General features: G+C 38.7%; 1 pseudogene; it reads right to left on the bottom strand.

Annotated features, from left to right (window-relative positions):
- The window catches only part of LOC141728640 (uncharacterized), a 47642-nt pseudogene that overhangs the window by 9323 nt on the left and 20710 nt on the right, over window positions 1-17609 (bottom strand).

The following is a 17609-nucleotide window of genomic DNA, read 5'->3' as shown; positions in this document are numbered from 1 at the left end:
GGGTAACAGCAAAGACAATGGCAATGCCACTAATGCCACATTCTCTGCAAATGACTTTTAAAAGGAAAACAGTGTCTTCTTTCCAATGTTTTCAAAGGGCAGTTACAAGCTCTGCTCTCAGGAGAGGACCCTAAACCCTGGATTAACACAGGAAAATGTGCTTTTGCTCATCCTAGATAAGGAGCCAGACTTGCAGACAGAAGAGACAGGACTGTGGCTGTGTATTTGTGCCTGGCATGTCTTTTTGTTTCTCCACAGGCCTCTTCCCTCCCAGTGTGGGAGATGTCCAGACAAGCATTTTGAGGTGTATAATTCTCAGCAGGCACCACCTGGGGAGCCTTAATGGTGGACTTAGAATTTTACATTTTGTTCTGGTGACCAAACTCCTAAACTCAAGCTATTAAATTGCAAAGTCTTCTTACTGGATCTAGTCACAGCCTCCAAGCCTATTTTGCTGGTCTGCTTCAGAAAATAGCAGTCACAGCAAAAAAGCGCAGCAGCAAATGTTCTTTGTGAACAGGTTTTATGTAATTAAAGCCATTCTGCATGCTAACTATATTATCTGTCTTTTAGAAACATTATTAGAGCAATACACAAAAATGTACAGAAAAATCTCTCTTTACTAGCCCTTCATGGAAAACACCCTTACTTCTGCTTTGGTAGGGGGAATTTCTCCTTGCTTTTTATTAAAATGGCATGGTAGTTGATCTGCCATAAATTGTTGCTCAGCATTGATGTACAGCATTTCTACTGGAGGTGACAGAATATTTAATATTAGAATTTTTTTTGCTCACCTCATCAAGGTTATGCCTCTTACTTTTAATGTGCATTTGAAATACATCTTCTAATGCCCTTAAAAAATAAAAAGGAACATCAGTGCAAAACACCTCAACTGTTCAAGGTCCATATACTTTCAAAATGAAAAATAACTACTCAGCCTGTTTTTCAGATCACTTAAAATACATCCCAACCTTCCACTTTTGCTCCCTCCCCTCCCCATCTGCCTGTAAGCAGATTTAAAAACTAAAATCTTAAACTTTTTAAGGTTGTTGGATATTGTCATTCCAAGTGCATGCTGTTTGGCAGGAGCTATGTTACGGAAAGACTTTTGTCTATATAATTCTAATTTCTTCTTCTACTTCAAAAAAAAAAAAAAAAAGGAATATTGGTGCTCCCCATCACAATGTAGTAATCCCCCTCTGTGTTTTGGTGGGGCCTAAGTCTCTCTTGCTGCTGCCAAGTTCTGTCCCACCACACTGACTGAGTGAGAATGCTGGGGGTACTGGGGTGCTGGTGCAGCCTCCTAGATTCATTTGTAGCTCTTGTTCCTTTGTTCAATATATGGTGCTACTCAAAGAGGGCTTTGGAACTGCCTCTAGCCACCACTTTTTAGACTCTGAAGGTCATTTGCATGATCTGTTTGTTCTTAAGTCTCCTTTTCAGTAACTTCTTAAGGAAACACTGAAGGTTGGACTTTCCTGCTTACAGTTTGTTTAATAGGTATACTAGGGAAAGGGAGATGTCTTCAGAAAGTTCTCTCAATAACTTTTTTAGAGCCATGATCAGCTATGAGCAAAAGATATGTGAACTGGTAAAACCAAAGACCTATCTGACTAGGGGAATTAGGTCTCCAGGTTCTGCAACAATAATTAAATCTAACCCAATGCTTGCATTTTCAGCAATGAGCTGGAGGGCTCAGCAGAGCTGGTTTTGTTTTACACTGTATATTAGAATTGAGAGAGCATTCATGATTTTGTCTTTAGAATAGTGGCCTAAATAAATGGCAGTTTTAAAATGTGTCTATCATAATAATCCTGCAGGGTAGCTAAGGCCACCTAGGTACATCTTTCTCTTAGACATAAAACCAGTTTAGAAATTCATCTTGTGCTTTAAAATGAAAGGATATTATTGAATGTTCACTTTTCTTCTGCAAAGCAAGTAAGTTCTGTTATTAAGACAACCTGAGAACAGCAATGGATGATTTTTCACATATTTTTACTAAACTTTAGTTTTGAGGGAGCAGTACACACCATCTAACCATCTCTCTCTAAAGCCAGCAGAGTAGCCCTCTCACCCTGCTGGCCTGAGCAGGGACACAAACACACAGACCTTTTTTACTGTATCTATGGGCTGGCCCCATGCTTGGTGACCTTTTCAGTGTAAATGAATTGCTGTCTTTCAAATCTGCTAGTGTTCCTCCTAGTGAATCCAGAAAACTCACTTCTAATCTGGACCTTGTGTTTGTATGAAAATTAAAACACCTAGAAGGAAGGAGGGGAACTCCTACCTTGAACTGATTACTCAGAAAACAAACTAACAACTTGTGTCATTGGCCACTTTGTTTTTTTTTTTTTTTAAGGGGCTTAAGAATTTTAACTCAAATCCTCTAAATTGAAAAAGAAATACCTTGGTGTCAGTCTGAGGTGGATTGATCTGGGGGTGTTGGCACCTCTCTAGCATCAAGCACTTGAAATCTTAAACATTGAGATAAAATTGTCTATCAAAGGAGGAGTTTCTTCCAGTTCAGATGCAGGCAAGAATTTGCTTAGGAAAGGGGCGCCCAGTTTTGTCACTTTTAGCAGGGCTGTAGAGGGCTCTGTGGTTTATCACAGCTCTCTAAATATTAGAAATGTGTTGACTTACTCTTAGAATGTACAGAATAGGAGCCCAGAAAGAGTTGCTGCGTTTAGACACCAGCAGCATGGGGTGTGTTTGGCTCTAACATCTGTGGATCATTAACTTGAGACTGCACATATCCTAAAGAAAGCAATCACTGCATTTATTTATTTTGCTTTGATAGGAGGGAGGAAGAACTCTAAATACAGACTCTTGCTCTGATGAACTTTGCAGGAGAAGACTCCATGGGTTGCTAGCTCAAGTTTGGCTGGGAGCTGGAATGAGACAGTTGTAACAATAAAATCCATCACCATCCTGTATAAAGGAATGAGCTTGAGAACAGGGTCAGCAAATATGATATTTCCATGTTTCTACTAGAAGTCAGTGGGAAATATGAGGCTGGCTGAGATTATTTTCTGTTCAGCTACTCAATTTAGATCATGACTCCCATACAGTGCAGTCACAAAAGTGTTCATCCAATTAAACTGAATCACAGTTACACTTTGCTGTCATTAAAACCATAAATCCTTTGCACTGATTTGTCAAAATTTTGTTTCTCAAAGAATTAAATATTAAAGTCAGAGCACTTAACTCTTTTTGGTAACAACTTCTAATCAAAATATCATTTGTAAGATCCTGGAGAAAACAAAGGTACTCTTTTTCTCTCTGTAAACACACAAATTGTCAGTGTCTTTCTTAAACATACACAGAATATAAACAAGATTTTACAATACCAACTAAAGAGGCTTTGGTTTTAGAGTAATTAAACAAGAGTGCTTAATCTATTTACTAGTCTTCATTTTTTACCAATCAGTGTTATACGTTTTAAAATGACTGATTTTGACAATTCTGTTGATCAACTCCCAAAATACTCTAATCCATTAATTTCATTAATCTAAAAGATCCATGCCTTTTGTGAATAATCAGTTAAAAATGTTTCCAGTGAACAAAGGTACCAGAAGATAATTTTAATATTGTTTATTTATTACTCTTAACATATTTAGCTTGCCTACAGTAAAAGGCAAGCTTAATATGTTAAGACTAATACAGTAAGAGCATGACCCAGAAAAGCTCTTCCAACTTTCTGATTCCTCATTTCCCAAGCAAGTAGCTGAATCCTTTATTCCCAATAGAATCCCTCTACTCTCTGCATGCAGACATTGGTAATAGGCTCTTGTGTCATGTTTTCAATTTTCCACTAGATTTCTACTTTAATATTTTGATATGAAGCTTAGAAATAGTTAAAAGGGACAAACAAACATTTGACATCTACTTCTTCAAGTTGTAATCCTGGAGAAAGTGGCATTTCAGAATCATGACTCCACAATTCATGTTTCTGCCACAAAAATGAAAAGGAGAAAAAAGTAAATAATCTGTTTGATTATCTTTGTATTATCATGATGTATTTCCATTCAGAGTACCAGGGGAAATGAGCTGATTCCGCAACATATCAAAACCACACCTATATCACATTCCAGCTCATGTGAAGTAAATGTCTTGGATGTCAATCACTCATGAAAATAATGAACAAGTATTATTATTGGGTAGGTTCATGTTAGCAGAAATGGAAATCAGCTTCTATAACCTGAGAGAAAGGAAGCAAATACAAAGAAAATCAGAATTTCTGTCAAAATTGAAAGTCTTTACAGATTCCATACAAATACAACCGCATTTTATCCAGAAGGACATGCAAAATACATTTATGTTTTTGAAAGAGGACATAGAAAATCAGATCAGGTCATCCAATGAAAGTAGGAGCTTGTCCAGCTCACATTGTTAATGAAGGTTTTGGTGGTTGGAACAAGGACTGAAATAGTACAATCAAGGACAAGGCTATCACATATCATGCCGGTGGTTCCTTGGCTGAGCTGTGTAGAAATTCAGCATGGCTGCTGTAAAGAGGCAACAAGGAATTATACAAAACTCCTCTATCAGGCATGGCTTTGGCTATTGTTAAGCAACCCTTATTTTTAAGTGCAGTAAAATTTCCTAAATCAATTCACCATTCATCTTGAAAATCCAGATGACCAACAGAGTGCAACTTCCAGACAAAATCTTGCATGACATGTGACTGTAGTCAGAGTGAATAGCGCTTTGTCTGGACATTTCTGGGCTCCAAGTTACTATTTGGATGGAATGAAAGGCTGTAAACCAACCAAAAAGCAAGAGTTCAGTCAAGTAGGAAAGAGGTCTGCTCTCAGAAGAGCAGATTTGTGTTGGGATACACTGTTTTCCACATCACAGTGTCTCATTTGTGTTTCTCTCTGAGACCAGTTACTCCAGTTGCTCCTGTTTTATTCACAGATGCCTGTTGACCCTATCTGGCCCTGCATGCTGGATTTCTCAATTACAACCTTAGTCACTTCTCATAAGATAGTTGAGTATTTTGGTTTTGCTCTTAACAAAGATTCCCCAAAGCCACTGACTCCATTATCTGTTTCATTTCCACATAACCAGGACAGCTTTTGTGTATGAGTAGTGTTTTCTGCCCTTTTGTCTTTGTAACTCACTGGGTACACTAACCTCAACTGGCTGCTGAGGAAAACGAGCAGAATGTGGTCTCATATGTGCATCCTCTAAAAATCTGAAAGATTAAAAGTTCAGTGAAAAACAGTTATAATTCAAATTGTGTTTGAAACCAAAATTGTGTAACTTTTAGCATTGATGTCAGCACCTGTATAAGCCTTCTCTCCCTTTGCTGTTGGTGCCTGCTGATTTAATTGATGGTCTGCCCAGGGAGGAACTCCTTTTTCTGGAAGGAGAATTATAATACCTATATTTTACAAGAAAAGGTAGATGTGATGTCTTCAAGGGTAAAACACTGCTTCTTTTCTGCGAAGTAAATTGCATGTTTGTCAAGAAGGTTCCCAAAGTAGGCTCTATGAACAGAGCTTTGAAATGCCTTCCTCCTGTTGTGACTGCCCAAAGGCATGTGAGGCTACAGGAGGGGTGAAGGAGATGATCTGTGGGCACTAGGACTGTGAACTGGTGTGAGACAAAGCACACAGAGCAGGATTTGGGACAGCCTTCCTTGAAGTGAACTTCTGACGTGGTACAGAGAGGGGCTGCTCTCTCTATGTCCTGGGATAGTTGCTCTGACCAGACAGGGGGTGACCATTTTCCAACAGTGCCCAGTTGATCTGAAAGTTAAAGAACAAAACTGACAGAAAAATTACACGAGAATTTGCTACAGACACTATTTCAAACAACGTAGCTCACACAGGAAGAATTTTAAGAACCTGTTTTCAAACGGCTCAATTGTTTTTAAGAAGTGTCACTGACTTGATCAGTTCTGGGAACCACAGTTGGTGGTTAGTCTGTAAAGCCATCCTGCCACTGTGCTTGAGCTAATTAAGCAGTCCTTCACCTCGTTTCCTTTCCCTTCCTTCTCTTTACTAAGCTGAGGTTTCTAAGAACAAGTAGTCTTGGGAAAATACAGAAATCTCATTTTCCTTGCCAGGGCTGACAGAAGGAGAACAGAAGATTTTTTCTTCCTGGGGCATTGTGTATTATTGCCTATGGAACTGATGACTCAATGGCAGTCTCTCTCCTTCAATGGTATCTTCTGTTCTCTCTCCTTGTGTGCCTGTGCAGGTGTGAGCATGGCATCATCTCATGAGTTTGAAGTCAAACAGAGCCACTGCTTTCCTCACAAATACCCCAGGTGAAATTGTGATCTATTGCTATTCATCTCACTGGGAGAAAGATTTTACCAAAAAAAAAAATAATGCATGTTTGAACTGGATGGTGTTTGTAAACAATATCATTGGAAATCTAATGGTAAACCCGCTATGATTCTCAAATTATAGAAAGTCTTACAACCTAAATATAGTCTGCTGAGGAATTTCTGCCTGAGAGAGACACTGGACTATGGTAGGATGAAATGTTTTGCAAGAATTTGTTGAGATGAAGTCCACTGGCAGAATTTGGTGAAGAACATGTTTATTCACATTAATATGGGGTTGTCCAGTTTCTGGTCTCCGGCAGAATATATAGAAATAGGATTAATTATTTTAGGGTCTTGGTTTTACCAATAACTAATGTTCTAAAATTCAGGGAATACTGTAAAACAACGCAAAGTGTGGGAATACACAGAAAAATATTGGAATACCATTCTCTTGAAAACACTGTGTTCTCTTCAACACAATTTAGTCACAAACACACAGCATAACATGGATACCTGTCACTGTAGGCCATGTAGGGACAGAAACAATTCAGTGGGAGGACAGATGCCAGGTGGCAAAACTGAGACCAAATATTATCTCTGCTTGACTGGACTATAAAAAGCCACACTGAACAAACCTGCACATAACTGCTGTGCTACAGGCACTCCCCACACCACAGAGCACAGCTAACTAAGGGGAAAATGGGCTTTTTCATGTGGCTCAATGCCACCTCTGTGACAGGTCTTACGCTGTCAGAACATCACATACCTTCTGCTGGTTTGGAGAAATACTTCTGCACTTGACTGGTGAGGCACGAAGATCACATACAAGATCCTTCTTGTATTTATCAAGGGTTTGAATTAGTCTGTCTCTTTTCTGCTGGTCCTTGTCTGTACATGTAAATATGAAAATACAGTCTGTTCCTGTTAAGTCAATGATCAGGTCATAGAGTATCGCTCTTCATTATTATTTTTGAGCACTAAAGACTATTCTGTCTCCTCCAAGCAGCAATCAGAGAAGGCAATCATTTTACCTTTTACAGTTGTCTCTTGCTGCTTCTATGCTCAGCATGTATCTGAATTTGAAATCAGTGTGAGCCAGGACTCCTTTACATCCCTCACAAAATCAGTAATGAGCTACTGCAGGGATAAAAGAGCATGGTAACATTTTGTTCCCACCCTGTGCATCCTTTCCCCTATCTTAGACAGAAGCTGAGACAGGTCAAAACAGAAGAGTTGAGACATTTGAGTAAGGATTCAAGTCTACATACTAAGAGTTGAGTTACCAAAGTCAGGCTGCACTGTGGTCTGTGCAGGCACAATCCCAGCAAAGTTCTCATTCTGCACTGGTCAAACTCAGCCTGAGTAGAGTAGGATGACTCTCTTGTTAGACCCTCACACACAAAATGAACAGAAATGGACTCAGCCCTTTGGTACTGGCACAGAAGCTGTGGATGACCCACATCTGAAGTGTCCAAAGCAAGGTTGGGTGGGGCTCTGTGCACCTGATCTAATGCAGGGTGTCCCTGGCAATGGCAGGGGAATTGGAAACAGAGGATCTTTAAGATGTCTGTCAACCCAAACCATGAGATGATTTCATGACCTTCTGATCTTCCTGAAAATATGCAAGAGATTGGAAATAAAAACACTTATTCTTATAATCACTACTGCTATATTGCATATTATAGAATTTAATATGTAATATATTATATCTTAAGTATTATAAAATAATAAGAAGAAAATACAGAGGTTGGAAGTAGATATGAGTTACCCAAGACTATAGAAGCCCACAGGGGCATATTTATGTATACTGCAAAGCTTCTCACAACTCACCATCCTTTGTCAGAACCTTGCTTTTAACAATGCAAACAGGAATGATGCATGACCAAAATTTTCAACTCTTTTTTCCTGCTGTGTTCCTTCCATGCACAGCTCTGAGAGAAAGTATATGTTGATGGGCAATAATACATTTCTTTTTGTAGGGATATGTTTAAAAAATACCCTCCCCCCACTCCACTTCTAGCTGAAACTAGGTACTCACACAAAATATCGATAAAGTGGGGTTCACTGAGGTCCTGGCACATGGTAGCACAAGCCAATACTGCCAGGCAAGCCAGCAAAGAAATATGTTCTGCTCCCTCCCCTTTAGTGCAGCTGCAGAGGCTACTTATAATTCTAGATATAATTCTGGAGAGCTGGAAAGGCTTCAGGAGGGCCGGTGAAATGTGGCTTCTGTAGTGCGATGATGCTTTAATTAATAATGACTTATTCCTGTCAAAATTCACAACTGGTTCATGATTAGCCCAGGGTGCCCTTACATTGTTGCTGTGGCAAGAGACTAAAACTTGTCCTCACAATATGTTGCAATATTTTTGCCAATGAAAATCAACAGCTCGTCCTCTGAAGGGGTGTAATTGCAGGCCATCTCACTAATAATGTCACAGAATAACACCTGAAACCTGGCAAAGCAGCATTTACTAAATATTTTTTTTTAAGGGGGAGATGCAGCAACCTGTATTTAGTATTGCAAATTTCTGAATTAATAGGAGGGTTACTGGGGAGGGTTAGCCTTACAGTACTATTTATTTTGGAAAAGAAACAGCTGAATCTTACTTAAAAACAAAATAAAGCACTTCTCTAAATGGGCGGTTCCTCCAAAGTTTGTGAGGGGTCTTATATGGGGCACACCATCCCACAGTCAAAGCTGGGTCCTTTTCATTGAAAAAACCAAATTTCACAGACAGCTAAAACCAATATATAGTCTCCTGTGACATGTAATCTGGCTTTCCAGTCTTGCATAGACATGAATTCATAGCATCATCCTATTAAGAAAAACATGTTGACAATGCTAAATCCTATTTGGATGACTGGGAAGCAGGATTATACAACTCACTGGAACAAATAACAAAATGTACTTGCTCAATCGTGCTCATGCAGAGATTAACACCATCCTCATTTATCTCGGTTTTCATGGGCTCAATCAGAGGAACCCCCCCATTCTGATTAAAGACTTTGCATTCTGCAGTCATGTGAAGAATAGCAGGCAAGGCAGCTTGTGTGGTGTCTGTGCAACAATGCCACCAGTCAGGGTACCGGGTTTCTTTCTGGACTGTGCCAATGGCTTGGGAGGCCTCAGGAAAAAGTGACATCCGTGCCACTCCTCCCTTCTGCCTGGGCACAGGTGAGGCAGGACAACTGAGCCTTCAGCAAGCCTTGCCAAGGGCAAGAAAATAAAATGTTCCAGGTCAAAGAGCCACAGGTTTTAAACAGCTTTTGTCTAGTATTTCACTGATATTTTGACTATAAATATGGGTTATAAACACGCCACATGGCAGCAAGCCTATTCAAATACATCCTATTCCAGTGCATTATAGTTTTATGTTTTGAGGAATTAGCAAAAGCTCCTGGGCAGAAAGACTCATAACAACTCTCCCTCCCCTTTCCTGATAGTTTAATGTGCTGGGTTTTGTATGTGCCACAGCCAGGTGAGGCTGACTGAGGGGGCCTGCAGCAGATCCTGGTTTGCTGACATGTCTTGGCTAAACACTTTCCAGCCCTGCTCTCCAGTTTCTCTGTAGGAGAAAACAACCACCTGCCCTATATGCTTTTCTCCAAATGCTTTTTAAAAACAGCAATGACCAAGAACAAAATAGAGAATAACATGAAAACTTTGCATGATGCTTGGGGTTTCTTTTTCTTTTAGAAAAGCAAAAATAAGCCTTCCCTTGCCTTCTGATGTCATGTCTTAGCTGAAGAGTTTAAGAACTACCTGAACTGCTTCCCAGGGAATAGAGTCATGTAGTGTGGCCAGTGCAGGAGTTATTTAGGCAAATGTATTCAACAGCCTTTCTCTTAAGCTCATTTGCTTGTTAATTTATTGTCCTGCCTACTGTGGCAGGCATTAATTTATCAGTGCTAGAGACTAATTTCACTGGTACTTGTACTGGTATCTATACTTGTCAACGTGACAAAACCAAAGAAAATAAAAGGGATTTGGTTGTAATCTGGTGCCTGTAAACCACAGGAAGATCAGATGCTCAAGGTCCCACTCTGTTTTCCTGTCAGTTCTTGTTGCTCGCCATTTGATGAAACACCTTGTCTTTCCTTTGCTGCTGTCTGGAAGTCCTGTGTACGAAATGAGTGGGCACTAACTCACCTCATATAGTAGAAGCAGCTTAGCTGATAATATTGGCTGATCTGAAGGAAATAAAAGAAATCTGAGTGGTTTTTGGTGGTTTTTTTTGTTGTTTTTTTTTTTTAATCCAGTGCCTTTTAGGTCTGCTTAACTTACATAGGAAGATACTTAGTGTCTTACATAGGAAGAAGGGTTGTTAAACACCTTAGATTGCATGCACAGCTGCCTCTTAAAACAGAAGGTTATTTTTGGGTCTAAGGCAGAACATTATGGCCCAAGTATGAGCATGGGATATAAAACCAGAAGAGGCTTCCCTGAAGTTGTTTATCAGATGTTACAAAACTCAGTGATTATAGCTAGAAATAGAATCCACACCTTGGCTCGTGCCTTCATTCTTGACTCAGAGTGGGAGTTCTTGTTTAATTCCTACCAAGAGTTTTAAAACAGTTGGCTGGTGTTTAATTTCTAATGACTTTTAAAAAAACAAGGAAGTTTCCAAGGACTATGGGGAAAAGAGAAAAGCAAGAGTGCTAAATGAACTCCAGGCTAGTATCAGTCCTGAGCATAACAACTGAAAGGCTGTTACAAGACTCATTTGAAGTAAGTAATGTGAGCAGCACCAGCCAAAAAGGTTAAACACAGAACCATGCTAACTAGATAAGAAAAAACCAGATTTTTATTGTGGTTGTATGAGATAAAGGTGTTTGTTTAAAAGACTTCTGTAAGCTCCCTGGCTTTGTTCTGTATGTTCAGCATGGCATTTTGACTCAGAAATTAGAACAAAATTACAGGTGTTTCCAAAATGGTGAATTGGGAGATCTGAAAATGTAATTAGCAGGTGTTTCTAAAGCAAGGATCACCTTTGATATTGTAATATTAAATTCTTTCATTTATCTGAAAGAAAACATAAAATCATTTTTCATAAAGCTTGAATAACTACAGTTTGGGAACTCATGAATAATGAGGGGGTGGTTTACTGTAACAAAGCGATGTGCATTGCTCAGATGTAGGTAAGCAGCACACTTTTCAGCATGGATAATGGAACATCTCCACTGTGAAAAGGCAGGCTCTTACCTGGAGAAGGAAAGTCTTCACTGGGAATCAGTGTCACTGAAAAAAACATCCATAATTTCTTCTAGATAGCTGTCTGTAATTTGCCACAGTAACAGTGGAGCCAAGATTAGTGTAATACCACTGCCTGTAAGGAGTGGAAACCTCATGTGTAAGTACAGGAAGCCTTCACTTCTTCTTCCTCAACAGTTGTTGCTAGAATTATACACCCTACTTTAAAAACTTACTACTCAAAAAGCACTTACAAATTGGGAAGGATACAGAAAAGATCCATAAGTACAACAAACTCTGGAAAACACTCTCCAAAGAGTCAAATTTAAGGAGCTGAATGTTTTTATTTGTGCAAAAGGATGGTTAAGAAGTAACTTTATTCCTGCTTAGGATTACTTATAAACAGAACAGAAATGAAACAGTACAAATGCATCCTAAAGGAGATGTGTGTGTTCCTCATTGCAAGGTCAGTTAGCCTTTGGAACACTTTAATGAGAAGTGGGATGTAAATAAACAAGGTTTGGACATCTGAACCCTTTCCCCACAACTCTCAGAAACAACAATGAATGCAGAGAAGATTTAGGGAAAAAATAGGTATATAACCCCAACAGTTTATTCTTGCTGTGTTTTGAAACTCAGAGATATGGATCAGTCATCACAGATCACCTATCAACTTTTCCAAAACATCATGTTTTCTCAATTTTTGCTGCTATTTATAATTGATGTAATATTAGATTTTGGCTAGCGCAATACACAGGGATAAAAGGAGAGTAACTCATGAAGTTCACATCTATGGGCCAGGTGCTGTGGTCTGCACTGCTAACAGTTTGTTTGGTGGGGGAACTGTTTATTTTGGCATTTCAGTGCAAAGAAGACCATTTCTTCCACAGAAACCAGTAAGTGAGGTAAGTGAGGCTCAAATACTTAGATTTGATTTCAGAGGCTCTTTTCTATGCTAGCTGTCCTTACAAAAAGCCTATGTTGGCACATTAAGCTACAAAACACGGGTGTTCTTTAAGCCCCAAGGTTTGATTCAGCATAAATTGTTTTGACCAATATTTAAATGCTGCAATGCTATCAGGTGAGTAGACACCAACAATTTTAAAGGGAAGGAACACTTTTAAAACATCTCAGAGCACTAGATAAAGCAAAAAATCATTTCTAAGTGACACTGCCCATTGTTCTTTGCCATATTGTTTTCTAAGCATGTGCCAAATTTTGCACCTTTTACTACTGTGAGTACTCATGTTGACATTAACAGGAATTTCCCCAGGAGGAAGGCAAAAAGTAATCATCTTTCTCCTTTGGCAGCAAAAGGCAAAGTCAGTGCACTGTGGCTGTGACAAGACTCCTGTTCTCTACATCCTCCAATAGCTCCCACTACAATCTTCCACCCTTTTTAAAAGCACCCCTTTCAACAGCACGGAGTCTGGAATTGATGGGAAGGAGGGATTGGTGATTAAAACACTATAGTAGGACTTGGAAAACGATCCCTTAATTCCCAGCACCAGAGTGATCACAGGTATGTTAATTAATCTCTGGTGTCTTAATTTGTTCCCTGTAAATGAGCATGATAACACTCATCTACTCTGCTCCAGCTGGTGCATCATTTTGGGCAGATACTCCCAGAAGATGATCTTGGAGTGTGAAGTGGTACTGTGAGGGAACTCAAATCCCAAATGGAGTTGCCTGCATAGTGTAGGATTTGCAGTGTGACAAGAAGAGTTTATGAACTAGACAAGTTGTTTAATCATGGATAACAGCTGAATGACACAGAAGCCATACACTTGATAATACCTTCATTGCAGCTCTCTTGTGAGGGGGTATATGTATTTATTTTTTACAGACTACAAAAGTTTGTATTAAAAACCAGCTCACTAGCATTCTATGAACCTGCAATGATAGAAAATTTATGTTTGCCTATATAAACACATTAACTTTCACTGATTACCAAATGATTTGTTCAATTGCCGAGGATTAATGACAACTGAACTTCCTCATCTGTAAGGATAAAATTATGTTTATATAGTTAACTATATACTCTGTTAACAGAAACTGTGGAGAAAATTCCAGAATTTTGTATGACTTTGAACCATTAGGAGAAACAGCTTGTTCTTTTGCACAGTTGTTATGGGCTTGAAAATCACAAAGCAACTTCACTTTAACTGGCTAAAACCTGAATGGAAATTGTTATTTTGACTAATGTCTGTCTCATGCAGAGAATTATAAAGGGAAAAACACAGATTATAAAAAGACCAGTATGTGCCACATCTAACCACTTAAATACTCTGCTGGTACATGGAAAAAGAAAATTCCTCTTAAAGAAAGCTATGATTCCTTTTTCCAATTACTAAAGCATATGTTTCTGAACACATTTTTTTGGTGTGTTTGGGTTTCATATTTATAAAAATGACTCACAGCATATGAAGCAATTATATGATCAACACTTCCCAAAAGGTGAACAAGAAGCTGTCACATGGCTTGAAGTACTTACATAAAATATTACTTGTAATTCCTTTTGGGTAAATGTATATCCTGTACTCTTAATAGTCCAGGGAATTGTGTAAAACATACAGTGGTCTGAAAAGCTCATCTTGCCATCATTGGTACTTGACCTTGACTTGGTAATCAAACGGTAGCTCAAGAGAGAGGAGAAGGAATGTCTTTGTTATAAACCAAGGTTGTAGACATCTGAAAGTGTGCTTAGAGGGGCAGATTTATTTTGGGTCTTCCTTCAGGAGATTCTTTAGCTTGGTGGAGTGGCGTGACCACTTCCAAGCACACCTTCTCCATGCTTTCCTCTTTGCTGGACTGATACCCAGTACTCTCCCAATGGAAGCAGAGCAGATTCTACAAATCTAGGATAAATAAAAATACATGAGAGCAGCCCTTGGTAGACAAACTCTCATTCCTGGAGTTTTAGGGTAGGGTGCCTTAGACCACTGCACTTCCCTGTATTGATGGACTCGGTGGAGTCAAAGGGCTGAGCATGGTAAGAGATTTTCAGAACTGCAGGATTAACTAATGATTTGGGTGGCTCATTCTCCTGTAGGAGTTGTGGGTTACCTTTATGGATCTCCTGTTTAGGGCTGCTTTGATTAATCTTTCATGAGTGTTTTTTCCTAGTTTTCTGCCAGCTCATCTGGGACAGCTTCATATGTACATCAGCCAAGGTTTCTGCTCCCCTTACTGAGCTGATCAGCCTCAGGAGATCTGACTCAAACTTGGACTTCCTGAATCTGGGGCAGAACATCATTGTAACATGGAAATGATGGTTAGAAGAGATTTCTAGAACTGTATTATGCTTTCAAGGTCAAAAAAATGTTATTCAACTGCTTAATATTGTTAATTATTAATCCCTAATAACTGAAAAATGTAAAGGATGTTCTGGATACCACAGCTAAGTTCAAGTCTCAGGCTCAGAGCTGTATAAATAAATAAAGCACTGATTTCAAACAAAATTACACTGAATTTTCTCCCTTGTTCAGATAGAAACAATGCCTCATAACATTTTTTTTTTGCCCCAGAACTTTCACATTTCCATTGGAACATGAATTCTTCTTTTTGATCCCTGAGACACTCTTCTGAAACCTTGTCACTGGTGCCTTCAGCAGCACACCTTATCCTCTTTCCATACTCATTAGATGTTCTTTCTAGGAAGTGTGCCTTCTTCTGAGAGTAAGAAATATAAACATCCTCCTACACAGACACTTGGAATGGCCAAGGAATTCCTGTTTTCACAGTACTTTCATAAATCATGCTGTTCTCATGACTCTTAAAACACCTCTGTATAATTTTATCTCCACAAGAACACTTGTGATGATGAACTGTATCTCTCATATCCCTGATCTCTGCTGCATCTCCAGCTAATATACCTATTCTTAAGGCATGGGACAGACACATGTTTTTCCATTCTTTAAGGGAAGCTGAAAAATGTCCCATGATTTTTAGCACAAGAACATTGGAGATGCAGTTTTACAGCTACAACAAAGCCAGCTCTGTGTTGGAGAGAAGTGACTACTCAGGAAACTTATCTTAACTGTTTCTCCCTAAATTTTGTCAAAAGTTTGTGCAATTTCAAGAGCATTTTGAATGTTAACTTAACATTAAAGAAACACAACTATTATTTCACCATTATTTCACTATTATTTTATCCAGTGGTACAAATTGTGGGAATGGTTCAAAGCTTTGCCAGAGGAGGTTCAGACTGGACATCAAGAAACATTTATTTCTCAAGAGAGTGGTCAAACACTGGAACAGACTTCCCAGAGAGGTGTTTGGTGCCCCAAACTCATCAGTGTTTAAGAGGCATTTGAATAATCTCTTCTTAACAGGTTTTAACTTTTGGTTAGCCCTGCATTGGTCAGGCAGTTGGACTGGATGATCATTGTAGGTCCCTTCCAGCTGAACATTCTATTCTATTCTATTCTATTCTATTCTATTCTATTCTATTCTATTCTATTCTATTCTATTCTATTCTATTCTATTCTACCCTACCCTACCCTACCCTATCCTATCCTATCCTATCCTATTCTGTTCTCACAAATTGATCAAAGTTGGCATTGCTATTCCTTACACGCCATACTTAAAGGTCATTAGAAGAATTTTTTATGTGAAAAAAAATCAGTTAATTCAATGGCACTCTTGCCCACTGCAACGTTATTCGCTTCCTGAAATCTAGAAGTGCAGAAATCCCAATGAAGCAAAAAATTTAAAACAGTGTCCTTTTAAAGCTCAGAACTGAAAATCCAAAATGTACCTGAACACATTCAGGAGAAAGTCCTATCCACTGCACATCTCTCACTTTGTACTGTTCTGAATCCACAGTGCAACACTACAGATGCCTTGTGAAATGGTGCAATTTATTTATAGGAAATATTAGCAAATTCTGTACAGTGTTTTATCTGCTGTGCATTTATTCTCAAAAATGAAACAAAGTGTTGCACTCTGTATTTTCTTCTGGCTTCTCAGAACTAATCTTTGTAGCTGTTTCAGTCTTTCTCTTTAGTTTTACAGATTTTTGTATGTCTCCATCACTACCAAGTGACCTGATTTTTCTTTTCAGCCTATCACTGAAACGTGTGGTATCCAACACAGATCAACACATTTGGAAAAATCCAACACAGTTCCAGTTCACACATTTGGAAAATGAGGTTGTATCTAACTGAGTGTATGGACTGAGAAAGGATAAAAAATTACATGGCTCAGAATGTGTACCTGTCAAAGTTCTAATAAATGTCAAGGCTTTAAAAGCACTCCACATTTAGTAACCAGCAAAAGTAATAGTGGGAGAGGGTTATGGGAGAAAATTGTACATGAAAAGAAAAAAAATGCTGTAATCTTGTACTAAGCAGAAAATTAGTTTTGTCCTTCCATTCTTCTAGTAGGCTGGCAAAACAGAATTTATTTTGTTTATGCAAATGACATTTGATTATGCAAATAATAAACAGAAGCCTATTTTTGTAGGCATAAAGTAATGATTTGCACATCAACCCCAAAAGCAGCAACTGTACCTCCACTGTGCCACTGCCCTACTTAATGCTTCAGAACACAGAAGTTCTGATGCACATTTTTATTGTCACTTCTAAATTTTGAGTTTTATTCCTTGAGGAATAAATTTTTTTTGGTGAGGCAGACATTTCTGCAGCTAATCTGTCAGAAAAAGGACTTAGCTCATATATAGTCTCTTTTAGTGAAATAAATATTAAACAACACAGGTGATTTGCATTTCCCCAGTGGGCTACTGACAAAAATAATATTGGGTCTTCAGTTTTGCTGATTGGGAGTATCATGTTGTGGCTCCTATGACCACCAGGCACCTTGTACCCAGTGTGGGCTTCTAAATTAACAAAAACTGCACAAACCAATTTGATTCTGCTTAGCTCTGTAAGATGAGTATCTTCCTAAGAAAGCATTTTAAGAAACACATATAATGTTTCCCTCTGATACATCATCTAGGAACACTTGTTATTGTGGCAAACCCAGCTGAACAAACTCTATGTCCTCTTGATATTCTCAAGGAGATGAGATTGTATTCCTCATGCACTTCTATGTCAGGATCACTTCTCTGTCAACCTAATGTTCTCAGAAAATTTTCCATGGCATTTCTTTCTATAATTAGAGCACTGTTTA

This window comes from Zonotrichia albicollis, chromosome 3 (assembly GCF_047830755.1).
Source record: "Zonotrichia albicollis isolate bZonAlb1 chromosome 3, bZonAlb1.hap1, whole genome shotgun sequence".
Lineage (NCBI taxonomy): Eukaryota > Metazoa > Chordata > Aves > Passeriformes > Passerellidae > Zonotrichia > Zonotrichia albicollis.
Note: the sequence above shows the minus strand (reverse complement) of the source record. Positions and strands in the feature narration are given on the sequence as shown.